At 39.6% G+C, this 25,047-nt stretch overlaps 1 long non-coding RNA gene across 1 annotated transcript in view; it reads left to right on the top strand.

Annotated features, from left to right (window-relative positions):
• The window catches only part of LOC126619945 (uncharacterized), a 44,961-nt gene that overhangs the window by 996 nt on the left and 18,918 nt on the right, over positions 1-25,047 (top strand). The gene's annotated exons all lie outside the window — the stretch shown is intronic.

Below are 25,047 nucleotides of genomic sequence, written 5' to 3'. Positions count from 1 at the left end.
AATTAGAAAAGAAAACCAAAAACCGAAATTGTTATCAAATTTGCCCAAAGTTTATCAAAAGAAAGGAAAAAAAAAGTTGATAATAGTCAACAACAACAGTTTCATGAATGAAGGTAAATGGGAAGAAGCTGGGGAATTCTTAGAGAATCCGAAACTTAGGACATACTATTTTCATTATTTTGTAACTTAGTCTAACAATGCACCAAACGCTTCACTAAGAGCTCATCTGGAAGTGATTTTAAAATGACTAAAAGCCCATTTGGCGAAAATGATTTTGGGTTCTATAAAAGCACTTAAAGTGCTTCTTGTAAGAACAAATTATGTGCTTCTTATAACAAGCTTCAAGTGTTTTTCCAAGATTCACCTGCATTTTTACTAAAGATTGGTTCCAAAAATATTTTCATCAAAAACTCTTTTAGCAATTTTAAAAACACTTCTAAACGAGCCCTAAGTCGGTCCACCTTAGTCTATTTTAACCAGTCCATCTTAGTTCCTGAAACTAGTCCAATTTAAGATAAGTCGGTGCAACAAACGCACCCTAGTCTGCTGAGTAGAATGTTAGGTGGAAATAGAAAGTCTCCGTAATTGTAGGATTGATTAGGAAAAAAAGTTTTATAAGTGGAAGGATTAAGTACCTTAAACCACCCAACCTTTTAGTGTCATTCCAAATGGGTCTCAAGCTTTTTAAAAGTTTTAAACAAGCACCCAACCTATTGAAAATGTCACAACCGTTAAACCCCAATTAGTTTTTTAGTCAAATGTACATATGAAAAGGGGTCTCACTATTTCGCTTACTTGGACACTAAAATATACTAAAATTAATAATTTGAAAAATGAATACAAAAAATGAAGATCGGGAAAATCAAAACCTCGCCACCTCCAAGGTTAACAACCACCACAAACCCCAATCCAACCTTTATATTCAAAATCCACCGGCCACCTGGTTTTTCATGGTCAATATTAGTGTTGGTTATCGAAATCTTTCACAGATAGATTATATAATATGGAACCAAATGATCAAAAGAGTACTAAAATGAATCGAAAATGGACCCAACTTGCTTTACATCAGGAGGGCAATTTTCAAAGTTCTAACAAACAAGGGGGTTAAAAATTCAAATAAGGTTTTAAGGAGCCTGATTCTGTTCATGAAGTTTCCTCATTCACCAATTCTCAAGTCGTAAAGCTTGTAGTTCTTCTTTGTGGACGGTCAAGATGGTGGTGGCACGTGGCCACATTATGACAGTCCATTCCATTTAAACAACCTCTATGACCTTCTTCTCGGTGTTGGCAATTTAAGTTGTAGGGTGAAGTTGGTGGTTGTACATTGGGTTTGGAAGTGATGGCCTGATGGAGGCCTGGTGGTGGTGACGTCAGTGGTAGAGGCCATGCTTCCATGACTTTTTACTGATTTTGCAAACAAAGTAAGCCTAGTTAATTTAACTGAAAATTAATTTATGTTTATCGGATGTGACATTTTCAATATGCTGAGTACTTATTTTGAGTATTTAAAAAGATTGAGATTGATTTAGAATGATACTAAAAGGTTAGGGCTTTTTACGTACTTAATGCTAGGTGGAATAGTAAGAACTTGGCCTATAAGAAAAACGACCTAAGACTTTGAAAAGGATGTGCCTCCTTCTGCGACTGAGAAAGGTTGCCATCAGACTGGGGAAACTAGTTTATATGTACAGTATACGTGTTCCTGCAACATCAACATTATTTTGCTGCCATGTTGGCGTTGACAAACAAAGTAGCGTTTTTCCTCTTGCTTTTACTTGTCATGTTGGGCGAAGACCAAATATTTTAGGACCAATGCAGCTGCCAGGTCAGATTTTAAGTACGTAGTTGCTTATATTCCAAGAATCATCCTTAACTATTGACCAAAACCTTGCAGGCGGAAACACACGCTCTGAATATCCGTACAATCTCATGCCTACGCTTTCTTCAATGTGTAGTTGGTATGCAGACATTTTCTTGGAGGAGAAGTTTCGCATGCATGCTGATGGAGATACTAAGTCAAGGCACGTAAAGTTTTAAAGCAAGACAATTTGAATGTTTTTTTTATTTTTAAATACAACTTTCATTTCAACCACAATTTGCAGTTCAAATAGAGAAGTGATTTTGCAACCGACAAATGTAGAAGTGATCAAAAAAATTCTACGCGGTAAGTGAACCAAATGTAAGGATATAATTAAGCTCTTTTGACCATATTTCATAAAATGGAAAAGGAGGCATTGAATTGGAAAATCATTTTCTCACTGGTGACTTGAGAATATAAATTATTCCAGCCTAAAAAAAGTTGAAAAATGAAAATCGATCCATGAGGTGAAAAGTCTCTGTATATTTTCTTTTGCAAGAAAAAAAAAATCATTCAAAGAGAAAAACCTCTCGTATGACCAATTTCAACTGAAAAGAAAAGTATTGTAAGCCACATCTGGAATAATCCCGAGTAAGCCGCTGGTTATCCAAATGCACCCAACATTGTCATGAGGCTTGGCTGGAGAAAATGTATGGTCTACATAATAAATTTGTTTCTTACAATTGCCACTGTTATCGAACCGATAATTTAGGTCATGAACATGGAGCTAAAGTTCATCATCATGTAATTTGATTTTTTTTTTATAATAAAACAATAGTATTATGATAAATAGTGATCTAAATAGTTAGTTGTTAACGAAAATTAATAAAAATTAAATCTGCACCAAAATGCATATCCGCATGTAATTTAATATGTGAGCAAGTTTAGTTTATGTTGTATTGTTCTATTATCCACTCTGCCGACTAAAGTAGTTGTAAACCAACTAAAAGTAACTTGAAATGAATAGAAGCCACACGGTCGAGAGAGAGGGTCCGATCAAATCCTAACAACCCTTATTAGTCTTCATTTGATTTCGTGTTTAGTTGTTTGGGCCATGAGTTGACAATTTTGCATTGTGTGGATTATGATTCCACAAAACTGTATATATGTGTGTGTGTTCCGTACAGCTAGTAGAATGATATATGAAGACGTTATATATATTTTATATAATATGTCCTGTTTAGTCACACAATTGGTAGGTTATACATATAGTATTGTTCAATTGTTGTTAGCTAATTAAACATACTTTCTTCTTAATAATTATGTTTATGTACCTTAGTGCATGTTCGTTCACTACTGATCCTCTCCCTTCCTAATAACTAACAATTTAACTTACTAAACACTATCGTTTGACAAAAATTAAACAGGCTTCCATTTGGTCTGATATATTGGTCAATGATGGGGAAATTGGAAAATTTCCGTTCTTTGGCATTCCGTTGATAAACTTCAAATAGGAAAAAGGGCCTTTCGTATTTTTGAAATTATTAATTACGTGAAAAAAAAATTTGATATGTATGTGGAAGGAATCTTCATAGTTTGTGTTTTTTTTTTTTTTCCCTCTTTCCTTGCAAGCAAGGACTTGTACAGTAAATTGCATCATATTCGTAGATCATAGTGTAAACTCAATTTTTAATAGAAGTAAGACCGCTAATATGAATAGACCAAACATTTATAAGACATCTATAATATAATATTAATAAGTCTAAACATTTTGTCCTTCTAAGATTCAGACCATTCTCTTCACTTGGATATGATGTACCATTCTATTCTAAGGCAGCTGTTTCCAACAACCCTGTTTTGAACCAAAAGTTGCTTTTTGAAATCACCCCCAAGCGAAGGGCTCATACTTTCTAGGGTTGATTTTTGAATCCATGAGCTTAAGAGGGCAGTCAATGAGGGCAGAATTGGTCCAAGCTTGCAAGAACATACAACTATGTACAAAAACCAAACTTTTGAAAAAACATGTGATTCAAGTTCACAGTCTCACAACATTAGCATTTTCTAGTAAGAGAACATTACTTCATATATACACCTTAATGTATATATGCATACAATTGCTTATGTGAGAGAGAGAGAGAGAGAGAGAGAGAGAGAGAGATTACTTCAAGGGTGTCACCAATGTTGAGGAAAGAACTTTGAACAGGACGGATACCAACCCATTTCTTGTCACTCATCAGAACTTGAAGGCCGCCAACATCATCTTGTAACAATATAGTTAAAAGGTATGTGGGTCTGAATGGCTCCCAAGCCCGAGACATTTTTCAGGGAGTGGACAAGGAGGATATCTATTGACCCTGATCATGGTAGCCTCTTTTTCTTCAAAGTTCCCTGTGAAAAATTTGTCTTGGAAGGCCCAGTCCATGAGTAACATCTCCAAAGTTTTCTGTCCAATCATTGCATTGCTGATACACATATTCCAAATATTGATAAGTGTTAAACTATATGAAGAAAAATGCTAACAAGGTCAGTCCTGTGTGGGTGCGTGATTGATTTCACATCATTGATGCATGTAAAATTTTATTGAATTCACATGCATTTACAATAAAAAATTGCTCACATGTGTTTGAGCGAGAATTTTAGCAAAAATGATGTTATCCGCACACTTTTTTTTTTTTACTTTTCACACACTATCTCAATTTTTAGCCGTCCGATTAAATGAATTGAAGATGGTCAAATGAAAAAAATTAATAGGGTGTGTGTGAAAGGTAAAAAACAACATGGGAGTTGCACCACCCTTTTAGCAATCATCTTATACCGTAAGCAATGAATAAAACTACGCTTCCAATAACCAATTGGTACAAAGACATTTAACCTTCACTTTATTGGACAACAGTTTGTAGAAGTTAACCAAAAAACCTATTTGTACCACTCGTATTGAAAGAGGTGGTAAGTTTGTTGATTAATTATCTCTAATTAACCTACTGTTAAAACCATTAAACTATACATGATCAAAGAGTTCAAGTTATATGATATATGAAAATCTAACCTAAATGGGTGATGTTGGCCACAAAAAAACTCTTGTTGCAATTTTCTTATAGAATTTACAAACATTTACAGTCAGAAATCACTCACATGCGCTTAAACGACAATTTTAGCAATCATCTTAAACTATTACTAAAGAATAAAACTATTTTTCCAATAACCATTTGGTATAGGGACACCTAGCTTTTGCCTTTAAGTAAATTAGTGTTGGAGCTCAAAAATGTCACATGCAAACTCATTCTAGTCTCAAAGCAAAATTAGTATACAAGCCCTAAACCAAACGTACACACATGTAAAGGTGCAGATTCAAGAAGGGAAATAATTCATAACCATGACAAGCTAGTATAATTGAGGCGGACATTTGTATAATTCACACCATGCCCCATAAAAATCCATGCATATCTAGCATTTCATGCCTTATCACGCTAACAAAATAGGAACAAGTAGCTGATCTGACACCCTTCACTTTCTGCTCCATTGGAAGATCAAACAGCCCATTAAACTCCCTATGAAATTCTCTATGATCTCCAAAGCAACCCCATGATCCACTAACTTGAAGATCTCCCCCACTTCTCACAAGCACTCACTATCACAAAGCACACCTTCTCGTAGTCTGGGTTTTTCCTCCCATGCAAAATACCTTGGAGACTTGTGACAGGGATGTCATCTGTGTCTGCAAAGTCGTCGTGGTTCAGGCTGGTCATTCTTCTTTCGACCAAATGGAATTCTTCACACTTAGTTTTTGTCCCATGGAGTAGAGTGACTCAACATATTGTTCCTTAATCTAGAGCCATGCCAAAATCTCTGAGAAATTAGGGTTTTGCAAAAGGGTGCTTCTTTGAGATTGTTTATCTAAAATGCTTCATCTTTTGTAGTCATATAGTATGCTTTGTTAAAATGGAATTCTTCACACTTAGTTTTTGTCCCATGGAGTAGAGTGACTCAACATATTGTTCTTTAATCTAGAGCCATGCCAAAATCTCTGAGAAATTAGGGTTTTGCAAAAGGGTGCTTCTTTGAGATTGTTTATCTAAAATGCTTCATCTTTTGTAGTCATATAGTATGCTTTGTTAAGTGTGATAAATTGTTGTTGATTGTAGTTTTCAATGGGTTGTTCTTGGATTCATAGTATCATTGTTGTTGGCAATTAATACAACGGTTTAGCAGTATTCTTCTTCACTTGTAAGTGAAATGTCGTCGGTTCAATTCCTGCCAAAGGTGAATTTGAACCAAATTATAACGGCTAACCCATTATTAGGCTTAACTCACTCTCCATATCCCATAGTATAAGTAATATCTTATTTATTTAAAAAATATTTGTTTTAAAATTGAAATTTAGAAATTCGAGCTAAACCAAGCTCTGTAACTTACTTTGGGAATTTTGCAGAATTCGACCAAGATTTTGGTGGCGGAGCAGGGCGAACGAAAATAGACTTAACAAATACGGAGACAGGCTACGGAGTGTTTAGTTCTGATGAAATATGTAACGAAGAAGGTATATTCTATTATAACTTGCACACACATGACACATGGCAGTGCCAGACATCAATTGCCACTATTCTGGCGCAATTGCGAGGCGGTGACTGCAACTTCGTATCGCTGATGAGTACAGTAGCGCGTTCGTCGACGACGACATTAACTACGATGGTGTGCCACCGAATATAGAGTGGCACGTACAACACGTGCAACTGCGCATGGAGACTAAGACCTACGTTAAGGTTATTCGATGTCCTGAATCACATAGCACACTCCGTTTTCACTAATTCGAAGGCATTAGAGATGTTTGACATGTAGAAACCTTAATTGGCTAGTAAACTAAATAAAGGTGTTAATACAGGTGCAAACTTGACTTGTCCTAATGAAAGGAAGGCATCTGTTGTGGAAGAATGATTCGAGTTTCTGTGAGCGTATCCTTTCTAAATTGTTTTAATGAAAGTGATAGATATATTAATGCATAATAATAAGGAATCTATCACTTTTTAGTAATTGTTCAATAAAAGGAGATATCCTAGAAGCCACTTGGAGATCCATCTCAGAAATCTTCTGTCAAAGTACCTGTTGATTAAATTATGTTTGTAAGAACTGCTTAAACATAATGCTGTAGACATTGAAATTTCGGTGAAATAAGTAGTGGCCATTGCATTACATTTGTAGACATTGAAATTTCAGTAAAATAAATGTTGACCACCTACAACAATCCGTCCAATTCACCTACAACAATCCGCCCAATTCACCTACAACCTCCACCCAATTCACCTACAACAATCCACCCAATCCACCTACAACATCCACCAAAGCAAAAGGATGATGGTAATTCATTATCAAAGCCTATAAATAGGCATCTCCATTAAAAAAGAAAGAGGAGGAAATTGACATACATTTTCTCTACTCTCAAGCAAATCCTGAAGGATCAAGAAAGCCCTCTTCGTTCTTCGTGAACACCTTTTTCAAGATCAAGCCCCAACGGCCCTTGGAGAACTTCCACCAATTCAAGATCAAGCCCCGACAACCCTTAAAGAAAGTGTTCATCATTCATCAATCATTCATCCAAGATCAAGCCCCGATGGCCCTTGGATCAACAACACAATCCACAAATTTACACATTACGAAGATCGAATCAGAGGCTAAATTTGTATAAGAGATTATAACCCTTAAATCATTGATACAAATATTATTTTGTACACGTGTTCTTGTCTCATTCATCGTAGGAATTCCAGTGTTTACAAATTTGGCACGCCCGGTGGGATTATTTCTACCTCTCATCTCTATCTTCGTAATCAGTAAAAAGCAAAAATGGCATCAAGGAAGGCTCAAGCCGTTCTCGTAACCAATGCAAGGAACATGAGCATCATCGCCGCAGGTGGTGTCACTTCAGGCATCATAACCCGAAGCAAGGCAATGGCTCTTTCTACCACCTCTTCCACCTGTATCAGCTTCGCTGAAGGCACACGAGCACCCGAGGCACAAACCCGTGATCATTCTGGCCTCGCTAAGGGCACCAAGAGAAGAAAGCCCGAGGAAGTACTAGGAGCCCTTACTTTCCGATGCCGACTCAAGCAACAACATAGCCATGCAAGTCATGACTACCGGAGCAACTTCTATCGAAGAGTAGCTAGCTCAAATGAATGAAGCGATCGTAAAACTCCCACGGACTGTGGAGGAGAAAGACCTGTAAATCGCCACACTCGTCAACCAACTAGATGCGAATTCCGACGTGAAAGTCGAGCAAAGGGATAATCCAGTAAAGAAGGAAAACGACGAGGATGAGGAGCCTCCTGCGGAGAAAGTCAAAAATAAGCTAAAGCCAAACCAATCAACGGCACTCATGGGATCTCTCTCTATCCAGCAGTTGCAGGAGATGATCGCCAGCACCATCAAGGCACAGTACGAATGAAGCTCACATGACTCCGTGTTGTACTCAAAACCCTACTCCAAGAAGATTGACGCTTTGAAGATGCCGAAGAGTTATCAGCCACCAAAATTCATGCAGTTCGATGGAAAATGAAACCCAAAGCAACATGTCGCCCATTTCATTGAAACTTGCAACAATGCTGGAATAGAGGGAGACTACCTCGTCAAGCAGTTTGTGCGCTCGTTGAAAGGTAATGCCTTTGACTGCTACACCGACCTCGAGCCTGAATCTGTCAACAGTTGGGATCAGCTAGAAAGTGGATTCCTTAACCGCTTCTACAGCATGTGCCGCACCGTAAACATGCTGGAGTTAACTAGTACGAAACAGTGGAAGGATGAACCTGTCGTCGACTACATCAATAGATGGCGTTCGTTAAGTCTGGATTGCAAAGATCGACTTTCTGAAACCTCATCCATTGAGATTTACGTTCAAGGCATGCACTGGGGGCTACATTACATCCTTCAGGGCATAAAACCAAGAACGTTTGAAGAGCTAGCAACTCGTTCCCACGACATGGAGTTAAGTATCGCCAACCACGGGAAGAGGGAGCTGATCACCGACTTCAAGAAGGATAAGGTGTTTTCCCCAAATGTAGACAAGACTGGGAAGAAGCCCCCCAAGGAAGCGTTCACCGTCAACACTACACCCATCAAGACGTTCTCCGCGCCCATCAATACCTCCTCCGCGCCTATCAAGATCTCCTCCAAGACCAAAGCAAAGGAGATAAAGAGATGTGAGCCTCCTTGCACCCAAGACAGATATAAAAACACCTTAAGGGAATTGAAGAAGGAAATGTACCTTTTTCCTGACTCAGACATGGATGCAATGTTAGACAACTTGCTGAAAAAGAAGGTGATCGAGTTACCGGAATGCAAGCGCCCTGGAGAGATGAATCGCGTAAACAATCCTAGGTACTGCAAGTACCATCGTATCGTGAGCCATCCTGTTGGCAAGTGCTTCGTCTTCAAAGAACTCATCATGAAGCTAGCACAACAAGGGCAAATCGAGCTCGACCTTGAAGACACAGCAGCAACACATACTACTACAATAACGTTTGGATCTTTCGATCCCGTACCTCTCCAAGCGACACTTGACCATTCCCGCCAATGCTCAAGCTGCACGGCACCTTTGGCACAACCATCACCGGGGGCAAGCGACCAAGAAACACATATCGATGATAAAGAATGATGGACATTGGTGACCTACAAAAAAACAAGGAAACCAAAACCACAAGCCACAAAGTCAAAGGTGGAACAAGGGAGAAAGCACTGTCGCCGTAACAGTAGGAAGCCTAAAAGAAACGAAAAAGTTGCTAAGCCAACGTATGCTGGGGAACCTATGGAGCAAGAGCCACGCATTCCTGTCTGCTTGAACGAGGACTTCCCTGAGGACTTTTTCCAACAGTGCACTACCATCGCCTGTCACATGGTTGAAATAGAGATGGAAGAGCCTTCAAAAGGCAAAGTTATCGCCACTGAGGGGAAAAAAACTCTCACGCTCGAAGAAGGTCTGCCAACACACTTTAGCATCGAGGAAGCGCTACGATTGCCAAAGAAGATGCAAAGAGCACTGGCAGCGGTCTTGGCAAGTCCCAAAGACCACGAAGTGCAAGAAAGCAAGAACGAAGGCTTGAAGCTTCGGCCATATAAATGTGCCACATGTTGTGCCGCCGAGGATGCAATCCACTTCACCGACTAGGATCCAAGCCTCACAACCGTCCTCTCTTCGTCTCTGGGTATGTAAGGGAGCACAAAGTCAACCGCATGCTTGTGGATGGTGGATCAGCCATAAACATCATGCCAAAGTCAACAATGACTACAATTGGCATCAAGGCGGATGAACTGTCCCTAAGCCGTCTACTAATCCAAGGTTTTAATCAAGGAGGACAAAGAACGATAGGCATGATCCGAGTGGAGATGACTATTGGTGAACTCAAGTCAAGCACAATATTCCACGTGATTGATGTAAAAATTTCCTACGGCTTACTCTTAGGAAGGCCTTGGATCCATGCGAATGGAATAGTACCGTCCACCCTTCACCAATGCTTAAAATTCTACCGAGAAGAAGTGAAGGTGATCTATGGCGACACCAAACCATTCACCGAAGCCGATTCACATTTCACAGACGCCAAGTTCTACATAGATGAAGACATGGTGCCCGAAGCTCTTCCAAAAGAGATCAAATCCACGGGCAAAGCAACACCTAAAAAGCAGGAGGGGCAAGCTATGCACAAAAAGCAAGAAGAAGAAGCTATGCCGTCTTCAAGCAACAACGATGATAAGCTTGCTAAACCTGCAACAACTAAAGGGAGTAGGACGCCCTTAAATGGACCAAACACACCCGTCTTCCGATACATCCTGATGTCTAGAAGAAAGAATGGTCAATCTCTGTTCGAAACTGGAGCAAGCAAAATCGATGCACAGCGGCACAGGGATAATGTAAAGTTACTCAAGACAAATGCAGTTTTTCCTCTGACACAGCTAAGCGATGCTAAGGTTGCAAGACTACCACAAGGCTTCATAAAAGCTCTACCAAAGGGGGTGGAACCAAGCTTTCTCCCAACCAAGAGGACCGAAGAAGGTTTTGATCCAAACGCCTACAAACTCATGTCGAAAGCTAGGTACGACTTCGCTTCTACTTCGAATCCTGGAAAGAAGGTTTCAAACACCATCATCAATAAAGAACGTGACCTCACCGAGACTCAAAAGAAGTTAAAGAAGCATGGTTACGGAGTTGACAACAACAAAGCTGGACTTGGCTTCACACCAAATGCACCCGTGAAGATTTCAAGCAAAGCGAAAAATGCTAGCACTCAACACATCAGTGTGAGCATTGAACAAGATCAAGATGAGCCTAAATCCACCATTTGGATGTCAGTCTTCGATAAGATGAATCGTTCAAGGCCCAGAACGTTAGCACTTAATCGCATTGGTGGTCAAAACCGAACCTACGTCTTCAAGAGGCTTAACATGCCAACATCCCAAAGCTCTGTTTTTGAAAAGTTGTCAAAACCTAATAAGCAAAGCAACACGGCTAGCTCTCCTCCTCGTCGGTCAGCTTTGGAAAGACTTGAAGACAACAAGAAGCTTTCTAGAAATAAGGAGACAACGTCAAAGGAAGAAAAGCTCGACATGCTAGTAGAAAAATGTGATATTCGAAGCTCAATTCCTTCAAGGATGAAGCGCCAAGCAATCTTGGAGGTTGACACAAATGGACCACTGAAAGTAAGAAGACGCACCATCATTAACACTGGCCAATCTTTACACCAACACACCCAAGAGGACGGCACTGAAGATGAGGCCCAAGAAGACAAAGAAGACGAGATCCCGAAAGAAGACGTCACTTCTGGCTCTACCAACTTAAAATCTTCACCTCAATTGTTGGGGGCATGCTCCAAAACCATGACAGTCAAGCCGAGTAAAGTTGAAGTATGGACTCATGTCACTCCAAAGAAACTGCACAAGAAGCATATGTCTTCTCCACAAGCACCCCAATCGGAAATGGGGCAAAGCAGCTTTCACCAACATCCAAAGCGACGTGAAAGTGTTGAAGATAAGGAAATTTCGACACAAAGATCGACCATGCGCTATCTTTTCTTCCTCAGAAAATTATTCAGCTACTCAGTCAAGGCTCATTGCTATGAAGATTGCGAGGAACGACTCTCCCAGATCGCTTAACAAACACCAAAGCTCCTTGCCTGCATGAGCTAAAACTGCAATACGGCAACCAAAATGCTCCTTGTTCGCACGAGCCTAAACTGCACGAACCAAAGCTTCTGGCCGCAAGAGCATAAACTATGTACGAAAAATCCATCATCAAAATCATCATCAAAATAAATAATAAAAAAATCCATCACCCATTTGAACTACGTCATGACTTGATCCTTCTTCAACCGAGGGTATGTAAGCAACTTGAAACTTCAAAACTTCAAGTACAGTCACATCACCAACAAAACACACAAACACTTTGAAGAATACAAAGCAAGTTCACAATATGAATACTTTATTTCTTTAAAGGAATGATTTGGTTACAAAGCCGTATACAAAGGTGAGCATTACTCCAATGTCACCACCGAGGAAAGTTATGACCAAGAGGCACTACACAGCATAAACTCGCTGCAGTCTTTTGGACAACCCCACACGATAAAAGCGACGCACTGGAACAAGCTCCAAGCAGCAGCGGCAAAGAGCCCACGGCAAGCAGCAAGGTTAATGTGCACGGCAACGTCCCCGTCGAGGAAAGTTGTGACCAAAAGGCACTACACAGCATAAACTTGCTGCAGTCTTTTGCACAACCCCACGTGGTAAAGGTGACGCACTGGAACAGGCTCCCAACAGCAGTGGAAAAGAGGGCAGCCATAAGACGGTCCTTCAAAGAGCGATATAGTAACGAAGAAACCAAAATGCCAGGCAATGGCATTACGCAACCCCGCATCGACTAGGCAAGCAGTTTCTTGCACCGCACGACGACGTCACCACCAAAGAAAAAAAACTGTGACCAAAAGATATTTCACAGCGAAGCCTCGCTGCAGTCTTTTGCACAACACCACACAGCAGCGCACCACTAAGGGAAAACTATGATCAAAAGGCACTACACAGCGAAACCCCGTTGCAGTCTCTTGCACAAGCACTAGGCAGCAAAGAGCATAGATGCACCCACATCCTGCTCACTCTAAATACTACACCTCTAGAAGCTTTATAAAGGTCCTGGCATCATGCTCTGCCTTCTCAAGATTAAAGATTCCTGACATTACAAACAAAGAAATCCATCAGTAGGGACACACACATTGTGCATAAAAAAAATAAAAAATTTGCAAATTCCTTTGTACAAAATTAAAGTTTCTTCGAAAAAAAATATGTATGTATGCATGCTGATAATGGGCCTGGAAGAGGCCTGAGGTCTGTAGCTGTGAAGCTAGGTGTTAACGTGGATGGCCTAAAATCTCTCTCACCAAGCATTTCAAGTTCCAAATCCACCGATGGCTCAGAGTCTCTTTCGTCGATGGCCCATCACGAGCAGCATTGCAAATGTCAAGCACCTTCAAGCTCCTAGCTAAGTACCCCAGCTTGATCAGAACTCGCAATGCAGTTGGAGTGGCCGCAGGCGTCTCTCTCCTCGTCGCCTTCCTTGTCTTCCCTCCGCTGCTTCTCGACGCCAAAATCTTCAAAGGCAAGACCCAGAAGCATCAGTCTCTCTCTTTCTCTCTATCTCTCTCTCTCTCTCTCTCTTGCGTTCTCATGTGATTAATTTGTCTTCTCCTTCGACCGCGACGACTTTATTACCTCTGAGCTTCTCAAATACCACAACGGGCCTCTCTTGTCCACCCAAATAATTCACTCACTGGTCTTCGTTCTTTTGAGAGATGTGTGCTCGACCAGAGATTCCACTTCGTGAGATGATTTCCAACGACGTTATGCACGGTAGAAATCTGATTATGATTCTTCTTGACCCGTCGTTGAACCATTTAGCTCTCGAGACAGCATCGTCAAGGTCCCTGAGCTCGCCGCCAGAGGCGTTGAAGTTCGACGACTATTTCAACTCTCCTATGATTTCGCGTCCGATGAAACCAATCATGAGCTCGATCAAATTGAATGAGTGCAAAGTGTACAAGACTGAGTCGGTCGGTGAGTCCACTGGTAAAGCCATCATCGACGTGTTAACTCAGACTGATGAAAAACGGCATCAACGACGCAGAACACGACGAGAAAGGTCAAGGTCAAGGTCAAAATCAACAAAAGGAGATTTAGATTTAGGGCTGAGCCGGGACGAGATTTCACCTCCACCGTGGGATTCGAAGCCTCGAAACTCTCAAATCAATGATAAAGGCATATGGACGGCTGGTACACTGCACGAAATGGGTGAAGAGGCAGTGGCGGGGCATTCTATGATGCCGCTGCGCCCGCTGCTAGGATCGAGCCTACCCAAATCACTCAAGACCCGATTTTCAGAGATTCGCTGACAACCCAAGAACCCCACCACATTTTCGACCTGTACTTGACCCGCAACCTCAAGCGCTTCAATCGATGGCAGCCCAGAAACACCGCAACCTCCTCCACTTCTCTGTCAAACTGTTCGTCTCTAACAAACAAGACAACAGCCTGATTCAAGTTAAGAATGTCATGGGAGTTACACATGTACAAGCTTCAAACCCTACAATAACGTTGCCCAGCCACGTCAACACCTCCCCCGATCGCAACAGCAACCATCATTGCCGTCTCTACAGCAACGGCCTCAGCCCTCGCCTTCCTCCTGCGTGCTCCACGAATCCATGGCCACCCAGTTGTTACCGACTTCCTCATCTATTGTGCTGCTGATTGTGGACACCAACCTCTGTGCTAGAACTGTCATCAAAGGCACAAACGATGCCAGCTACATTTTCCTGCTCTACAAGCCTCCTCGCAACTGCCAACAACCTTAGTGACCGCCGTCAAACGACTAACCAGTTATAAAGCTCGACGTAAGCTCCAGCTCTCTGCCATGACTGATGTCTTTGAATGTGATTGACAAAACCAAAGTTTGTCAACTCACACCCAAATACCTCTTCGTCATAGCCTCTCACTGCACCAAGACTCCTCCTTTGCAGTACGCAATGCTCAGCCTTCCTCCACAGCAGTGAGGAAGAAGTTTTTTAGGACACTCTGAAGGTCTTGCTTTCGTTCAATGGGAGCTTTAGAATCGGCCAAGGAGCTGCTCAGATTCGAAAGCACCAAGTTCTTCATCCAACTCCAAGCTCTTCTGCATTTCTCCCTGTACCATGTAGAGGGTATATATAGAACAAAAAAGGGAAGGTGTTGGCTGACAAAAACAAAAAAAAATATATGAAGATTTCAGGGATGATGCACGGCACCATGAGAAAGGTTCTAGGTGGGATTAAGCTGCAGGATAAAGGCACATGTTCAAAAGCAACCCATTAACACATCTGACATAATTTCCCGCATGCCAATTCAAAGGTGAGCTCACATTTTTCTAAAGAGGAATGATATCCTATGCCAATTGCTATCGTCAAGCCACTCACAAGTGTATACTACTATTAGCAAGTCAAGAAGGAAAAAGGAAAAAGGTGGTGGCGACAAAATCCTTGAAAGATAGAAACAAAAAAAATGGGGATGATGGTGCATCAGACACCATCTAAAAAATAATAATAACAAAAAAAAAAAAAAAGAAGAGGGAAGTAACACATCTTAGTCAGATATACATTTTATTTGTACTTAGCACAATGCACTGAAAAAAATAAAGCATGTCCATTGATATCTCTAAGAAATTACAAGTGCGTAAATAATAATAATAATAATAATAATAATAATAATAAAATAAAAAAGGGGAAAAGAAAAGCAAAAGAGAAAAGACGGAGACTTCACAAAGGTTGCTCACGTGAAGCCTCAGCACTCGGCAGAACCCTAGAAGAAGAAGACACTAAAGATTGATCATGTGACGCCTCAATGCTTGGTCGAATGCCAGAAAGCGAAGGCAAAAGGTGCCTTTGGAAGAAAGCCACAAACTTCTAATGGTCGCTTTGAATCTGACCTTCAGATGCCTACAAGCTTTCTCTTCATGCTCGTCGAATAATCATTTGCAAGCATGCGCAGCTCTCGATTCTTGCGCTTGAGACGTTTGATCTCTCATCCAAGGCTTTCCACCTCGGCCATCAATGATTCAACTTGACGAGTTCGAGCAAGTAGGCGATGGCCCATGTTGGACACATAGCCTGCACACTGAACACTGAGAGCCTGGGAGTCTTGAACATCGAACTCATCGGACCGCCTTGAAAGTAGCTTATTATCTCTAGGAGTGAGAAGCTCCCTAGCTACAATTGTAGCCGTTGTTGCATCCCTCATCACAAAGTCTTCAACTATAAGAAGGCTATTGGAAGAAAAGAAGGACGGGCGCCATATATTACCCTGACACTGCGCACCTGTATCACTCCCGAGACTCAAATCTAAGCAAATGTTATACAGGTATGCCATTTCCAAAAAAATGGGAAAAGAAAAAGGTTGGAGGGAGTAAAATCTCATAAATACAGCAAAGACTATTTTCAAGGATGGGCAATCTTGAAAGTGTGCATGTTGAATACGATTGACACCTCTTTAAAAGGAGAGGCAACACAACCACTTGTTCAAAAAATCAAAGAGATACCACTCTTCGAATTTCAAAAGCCGGATTTTCCTGCGTAAAGTCCGTCAACACTTTTCAGACGCAATCTCAGCTTTCAGCTATCACATGCAACTTTGTCAAAGATCACTGACAGAGTTGAAAACGTGCGAAGTTCATTATTCCAACTACCACACTTTTGGCCAACAAGCATGGCTGACAAGGCCGCATCCGCACTACCACTTGCTATTGGGAAATCACTATATAGTTTGACCTCCATCCTTTATGGCAAGGCACACATCCAGAACGCCTGACTCTTCTTCCTCGCCAAATGCATCTGCAACCAAACCCTTCAACATACTCAGTTTTCTTCCTCTCTGGAAACACCTCTTCAACCAAGTCATACCAGAGCAAAAGTATCTCAAATCACTAGGGTTGAAAGCAAGAGTATCCCATAGCACGCTTCCTCCATATCCTTTTCTTTGTCATCGTTCTTCTCTACAAGGCAAGGAGAAAGAGAGCGATCAGTCGGCACTTGGAATCAGTCTTCCGATTTGGAACCGACTGCCTGGAATCCCTTCCCTGATTGCTCGCCTAGCACTGTTCTCCAGCACTCATCTTCAACTGTTGATGCACTGCCGAAAAAGATACCAGATGCTTAGAGAACAGATGAGGCAAGTGAAAATGATGCATCAAAGCATATGGAGACAAGCGCAACAAATACATGTGTTAATCATCCGCTACTTCTTCAAAAGCAAAAGTATCTCATATCATCAGGGTCGAAAGCAAAGGTATCTCATATCATGATTTTCCCCTATCATTTCCTTTACCCTTGCTCTTGCCTGCAGAACAATGAGAAAGAAAGCAATCAGTCGGAACCTAAAATTAAACTTCCGATCGGGAACTGATTGCTCGGAACCTTTGCCTAGTTGCTTACCTAGCACTGCTCTCGAGTGCTCATCTCCAACTGTTGACGGGTCTTGAACTTCCTCAACAAATATTTCAGGATAGTTGATATGATGTTGGCTCTTTACACTGAAGCTGCTAAGCATGGATGTGTCACTGAGAAGTGATGCTCTGAAAGACCATTTAAAGGCAAAAAGTTGCCCACCACTTCTGCTACGCAAAAGAAACAAGCAAAGAAGAATGCATAACGATGAGTTAGGACAAATCATTATAACAGGACACCTTTCTCGACAGAACTGCATAATCCAGACGGAGGAGTCTAAGTCAAATCCAAGCCCACCATCGTTGATATAATCAAAGAGCTCGAGAAGCTTCAACAGCCTTTCACTGGTACTGTCGCCGAAGAGCAAAGTCTCGATAACCCTTGAAGATTATACTGTTAACCAAACTGCTCAGGGTTCATATGAAAATGCTGCGAACTTCCTTGATCTTTCAAAACAATTTTTTTGCAGCATCTGACCTTATCCCCTGACCTTCTTCAATATGAATTAGAAAGATTGAACAAAGAAACAGACCATCACCTTCATCTCGTGCCTACCTACCATGTGTCCAAATCCTGAAACTGCTCGTGGTCATGTTTAAGTTTAAGATCAAGCCTCAACGGCTCTTGAAGAAATCACAAGTTCGATTCAAAATCAAGTGTCCATCACCCTTGAATCAAAATCAACTCCAGATAAAATGAGTAAGTTCGAACCTCTAAAGGAAGCTAGAAAACCGTCCAACCTAGTTCAAGATCAAAGCTGTGGAAAGTCAACAAGCGCAACAAAATACGTGCCAATTCATCCATTACCAAAGCCAAAGATCATCTACCACATGAAGCTCCTTGTGGTCCAAATTTCATCCAAGATCAAGCCTCAACGGCCCTTGAAGAAATTTCAAACAAAATTCAAGAACAAGCCTCAATGGCACTTGAAGAAACTCCCAGCCCAATTCAAGATTAAGCCTCAACGGCCCTTAGATCGACATCTACATTAAGAGACTTCAAAACGCATCTTCTACACGTGACAATCACATGTATACAATGTGCCTTGAAGTGGGGGCATTTGTAGACATTGAACTTTCGGTGAAATAAATGTTGGCCATTGCATTACATTTGTAGACATTGAAATTTCGGTAAAATAAATGTTGACCATTGCATTAAAATGACAACAATCCACCCAATTCACCTACAACAATCCACCCAATCCACCTACAACATCCATCAAAGCAAAAGGATGGTGGTAATTCATTCTCAAAGCCTATAAATAGGCCTCTCCATCAAAAGAGAAAGGGGAGGAAATTGACATACATTTTCTCTACTCTCAAGCAAATCCCGATGGATCAAGAAAGCCCTCTTCGTTCTTTGTGAAACCCTCCTTCAAGATCAAGCCCCAACGGCCCTTGAAGAACTTCCACCAATTCAAGATCAAGCCCGACGGCCCTTGAAGAAAGTGTTCATCATTCATCAATCGTTCATCTAGGATTAAGCCTCGATGGCCCTTGAAGAAAGTGTTCATCATTCATCAACCGTTCATCCAGGATTAAGCCCCGACGGCCCTTGGATCAACAACACAATCCACAAATTTACACATTACGAAGATCGAATCAGAGGCTAAATTTGTAGAAGAGATTGTAACCCTTAAATCATTAATACAAATATTATTTTATACACGTGTTCTTGTCTCCTTCATCGCAGGAATTCCCGTGTTTACAAATGCATCATGGTGATCATAGATATTTGTATGTTATTCGGCATTATTTCATAGATATTTGTATCACGATACTTCTACTGGTCGCGGTTGTTATAAAATGTTGCTAGGTGTCATTCATGTATTGTGGAATTAAATTAATTTATTAATTTCACTTCCAGCTTTAGTTAGAACCTAAAAGGTGTGAAAATGATAGTTCTAGTAACTTTATTTGCATGATGTTAAGATATAATTTATTGTTAATTATATTAGATTAATTATTTAAGCCTATTGGACATGATTTAAATAAAATAAGGTATGAGTTTTATTTAATTAGAACGGGTTTAAGTCACAAGCCCAACATGGCAAGTGAATCGAGCTTTACCATGTGACTAAGCCTATGGCGTCAAAACACTAAAGGTGCAACTATGGTCGTCTATGTATACCCTTGTGTTTCTCTTATATATGTCCAAAACAATCAAAGTAAAACTAATGAATGGCTTGAAAATTTTGAGTTTTAACAATAACGATAAAATAAAGGGTAAAGTGAATCGTATCAAGATTAACTTTTTAGTGTAAAAATGTGGTTTTTCGTTAAAGTGAACAGTACCGAGAGTTTTTCATTAAAGTTCCCAACAATCAATTGTATCCCTCAGATGAAAGAGAGAAAACCCTAAGTCAAAACACACCATGTGTGCCACCCAAAATGATCCAAGTGAGAGATATTGCTAGCACATTTAATTCAATCACTCCATCATCCATTGCTAGCTTATCATTGTTTACTTAATTTTTGATGTGTTTAATTATTAGAATAAATTAATCCCAATCATATGCCTAGAAACTCAACAAATTGCTCTAACCATCTGTGCATTATTAGAGCATGAAGTTTATGTCAAGCCCCTAATGTAGATTCCTAAGTTTATATGATTCAAATGAATACAATTTACGTCTCGCTCTTAATTACATTCAATACTATACTCAAAATTTTGTTGAATCACATTTAAGAGGATTCTCCTTCTTTATCAAAGGTTGATATTCCTTGTTATACACTCACACACCTCTACGAATAAGTCTAAGACCCCGATAATGCACATAACAAACCCAAGGGTATGACGCATTGTTAAATAAACAAAACATCTCCATAAGACAATTGTGATGTCTTAAAGGTATGAAGATTGATTGCATTTGTGCAACTTTAGAGTTCCTTATTTGACTTGCCAGTAGTGACTTCAATATAAGAACTCCTCTTTGATTGCTTTTAGTGAACTCACTCTCTATTAAGCACCTACATACTTGTCTTGGTGTATTTCACACTAATGACCCGAGACTAGTGATTCTCCAAAGTCAAAAGGCATAGTATGTACTAATCTTAGCGGATTGTCAATGCCCAATTGGTAATCCATCAGAAACATTCAGGATAACTATACTAGAGAGAAAAAATCTTATGAATTCTAACTTGTTTAAATTACAGTCTCTCTATTGCATATTCTTTTTTATTTTTTAACAAGTGATATTATCTACACTAAGGGGGAGATGAATGGGCTTAGCCTCACAATGGGCTAGCAATAATGTGGTTTAAATTTGCCTTTGTCGAAAATCAAACCTAAAACCTCTCACTTACAAGTGAAGAGAAATATTCTTTAAACTTTATTATTTAAGCATATAAATAATAATAAGACAGTTGTAAACAATGCCCTTTTAATCTAAGGAGTCGATTTTGTGCATGAACATTAGTCATTTCTTAAAAAAAAAGTATATTAGTCATTTTAATAAATAAATAAGGGAGCTGTTATTGACACTTCCAAAATCTCAATCCACACTCCTTCTATATTTCTGATTTATCTATTTTAATTCTTTAATGTGATTTTTTATTTTTCCCTTTGTTTCACGGATTTTGGTTAAGAAATGAGCTTGTTTAGAGCTCTGAAAGTTAGGCTTGCAACCTACAAAAACTGCAGGTTTTGTGTAGGAGGCGAGTACAGCCATACCTGTAGGCGTGTGGGCGCGCGTAGGAAGCCACATAGTGGTGGCATGTGCGGCGTGTGGCTACCAGTGCAACCACCTTGTGGCGGTGCGTGGAGAAACTCGAGGTCCCTCCTTAGGTTTCTCGACGTGCTGAATTTGAATCTGCCCTCCGTTTTCCAAAATTGGACCGTTTTAAAATAGTTTCTTTATTAGTCGTACTTTGTACGAAAACGAGTTTATACGTTAGTACGTTATATATTTACATAAATGGTCTCGTTTCTAGGTGAAACGCATCGCAAGGATCTTCGATGCCCGTGAGACGAGTTTGACTCGACGACATGAATTGTGAGTGGGTATTTTCTTTGATATATACATATATTTGTTTAGTTTCCATATATACATCTAATAATGAATTTTCTATATAATTGTCGTAATTAAATTAACATTTATAGAAAAATGACGTAACGATGAGAATTAGAAAATCATTATAAATCTTACGGGATGCCTTAACTAAATTTACGGCTATGAATAATATTATCTTGACTAGAATTATCAAATCACTGTGGGATGACTATATTTATGTTATATGTTCATCGTTTGTTGCACCGGTGTTAGCACTCGCCCGGGCCAAGGCCAATCTTTCACGTGTATGTTCACATCACACCTTACGCTCACTTTGGATCCATTATAGTTGTCAGTCCTGTCCTAGATTGCTATAGGCAATTAGACTCGTATATGATGCTCGTATAGTCAGTCTTCACGTAATTGTAGTACTAGAGCGTATATCATTGTTACACCTAGTTATGTTCATGTTAGAATATCTCTGCATGAACTTGTGTGTCAGCATGTGTCGATGAGCACTCAATATGATATGTTTCCTTATAGAAGATTATGTGATTACGAACATCATGTGTTTATTTACGAAATATTATGACGTATTGAATTCTTGAGATATTGCAGGCTACAGTAAGTATTTTCTTACTATACGTAGTATGTATATTTTGGAAACTAGACATGTTTTACGGCTAGCGGTTATTATGTTTTCGAAAAGGTTTTTACAAAGCTTTATTTTTAGGCCCACTCACCCTTGTTTTTCGCCCCTCCAGGTTATAGTGCTAAGCTTTCGTGTCGACGAGAATTCTTGGCAAATCTTGGTATGGGTGGTTACCTTCGATGGTATAATTCTCATCATAATTTATTGTACTTTACTTATGCTGCTCTAACATCACGTGTGAAATGGGTTCATTCCCGCTCAGAAGCACACTCTTATATTTAGGCACTTTTAGGTTTAAATTTATTCACATTTTCCACATCACTACACTTTATGGCTTTGTCACCCTCCTATCACAGCTCGATTCAGAGTCCATGTGGACATTCCGGGTCGGAGTGTGTCACATAACCTGTATATCATAATAAAATATACCAAAATAGTTAGATAACATATATAAATACGTCATATATATTCAAACTCACATTAAAATACTAATGATAAAAGGTGTAGTTATTTGCAGACATTAGTTGTTACACATACAAGAGAAATTTCAGTTAAGGGAAACACAAATGAATTTCAAGTCCCAACCAAGATGAATGTGATTTAAAGACTAATTATAAAAAGAGAACTTACAAGTATGTCTCTATTCAAAATCTGCAATCATACCACATAAATCATGCAGCTCTCTAATTGAGTTCGCAGGTCCGACAGTTGTGGCCAACACTGTTACAAATGCTACATTTTCGGGAGTATTCAACTATCTCAATCGATGAAGGCTCACGCTGCATGGAGTTAGATTCCTTTCTCTCTTTGACTTTGATGGACGACCTTTATGAGCTTGAATAGTAGGCTCAAGAAGTAAAGGAAGAGAAGCACAAGGAAACTGGGTTAGTTGCCTTTTGGTACTTTCTTTTTTCAATGCCAATTCCCTATCTATTATAATCGCCACTGGATGATTATCAATTCCCAGCAGTTTAATAAACATTGATAGCGCCCATACATAATCTTCTTCCCCCTCCTTTTGCATGAAGGCAAAACAAGAATAAAATGATGTGTTGAAATTTGAGACCCCAATGATATCCAACAATGGCAGCTTGTACTTATTAGTCTTATAGGTGCAATCCATCACAAAAACATATGAGTAGCTCTTAGTCAATGCAATTGGAATGGGATGGGCAAAGAACAAATAAGTCCAATGACCATTCTAATCATACTTAATGTTATAAGTGAAACCACCTTGACCAAGTTCGTCTAACAAGGCTTGAACAACCGTACATCCTCCTAAACTCTGCTTCATAATCTTATACCTTTCATTATAGACATTTTGAGAAATTGCTTGAAGATTAGGATTACTTTGATGAAGTGAAGAAAGAATATGGCGAGGTGGTATACCACCCATAATCATTTGTTTAATGTGCAAGATTTCGTCTTTTGAAAACAGACGACAATAGGGATGCCCAGACATGTCAGCTGAAGGATCAAGGTTAAGTGACAAATTTTGTATGTCCACCTTCCAAAATCCTTCTTGTTTCTTCTTTCCCCAAATTTCAAAATGACAATTTATCAATCCAGATGTTGTTATCCTTTTCTTTTCCTTTAACAAAAGATTGGTATTTCGATAATTACCACCTCTATCACAACCAATAATAACATATTTATCAGCCTTCGATCTCCAAATAACAGTTGCATACCCTTGCTTTAATGCAATTTCACGAACAATACCAAGGAGGTCTTCCCGACTTTGAAAGTTCTTTTTAGTCAAAGAGAGCATTGTGTCATGTTCAATGATCTCTACTTGACTCCCTAGATAAAAATAAACTTAGTTTTATAGCATGTGAACCATTCATTTCAACATAATATACAGTAACTTACTAACAATTGAAGCTATCATACTAGTTAATAAAACAAAAGAAGTTGGTTGAATAAGAAGTCAATTGATAAGGGGGTAGAACTCATCACATGAAAGCAAATCAGGGATAAAAAAACAAGCATTCAAAGGGCAGCAACAAAAAAACTTATTCATGAAATTGCATTGCACCAACAAATAAATTTGTCTACTGGAAAACCCCATTTCTAATCCATCTCTAATTCATGTTATTGAGATATACAAATATGTTCAAACTCATAATGAAACACCTATAATACTAAAAATAATTAAACCAGTAAATAAAAGGAAAAAAAAAGTCATGAGAAGACATACCATGAAAATTTGATACAAGAGAGTTAGAAGGATCACTCAAGTTTGACATTTCTTCCATTTCACCATTTGTAAATTTCGTTAAAACTTTCATGTAGTATCGGGTCTGACACACCCCGACCCGGAATGTCCACTAGGACTCCGAATCGAGTTGTGCTGGCCGACACCTGGAAAGTGACGAAGCCATAAAATGTGATGATGTGGAAGAGTGAATAAATTTAAACCTAAGAGTGCCTAAATACCAGAGTGCACCGATAAGCGGGAATGAACCCACTTCACACGTGACGTTAGAGCATAAGCAAGTACATAAGAGTGAATTAAGAATCGTACCCTCGATATAATCTCCAATACTAAGAATCGCCACGAATCTTCGATGATAAGAAAGCTCAGCTAATAAAACCTGGAGGGTGAAGACAAGACAAATGTGAGTGGCCATGTAAGTAAAATTTTAATAGAAACCATGTAAAACATTATAACCCCTCACTACAACGCCTGTATAGTTTCCAGAAAATTCATAATATACCACAACACAGCATTTCATCAATAATATCAAATAATCATGCGATTAATAACTCATACTAGTACGCAAGTCAGAGTCACCTAGGTGACCTGTACAACTTACCCATATCTCACCACATATGCTAGTTCATAACATATTCATTACATATGCTAGCTCGTCACATATTCATTACATATGTTAGCTCATCACATATCCATCACATATGCTAGCTCGTCTCTTATTCATTATATATGCTAGCTCATCGCATACTCATCACATATGTTAGCTCATCTCTTATTCATTACATATGCTAGCTCATCTCTTATTCATTATATATGCTAGCTCGTCACGTATTCATTACATATGCTAGCTCATCATATATCCATCACATATGCTAGCTCGTCTCTTATTCATTACATATG

The sequence above is a fragment of the Malus sylvestris genome, chromosome 4 (assembly GCF_916048215.2).
Source record: "Malus sylvestris chromosome 4, drMalSylv7.2, whole genome shotgun sequence".
NCBI lineage: Eukaryota > Viridiplantae > Streptophyta > Magnoliopsida > Rosales > Rosaceae > Malus > Malus sylvestris.
This window is presented reverse-complemented; position numbering and strand designations above follow the sequence as displayed.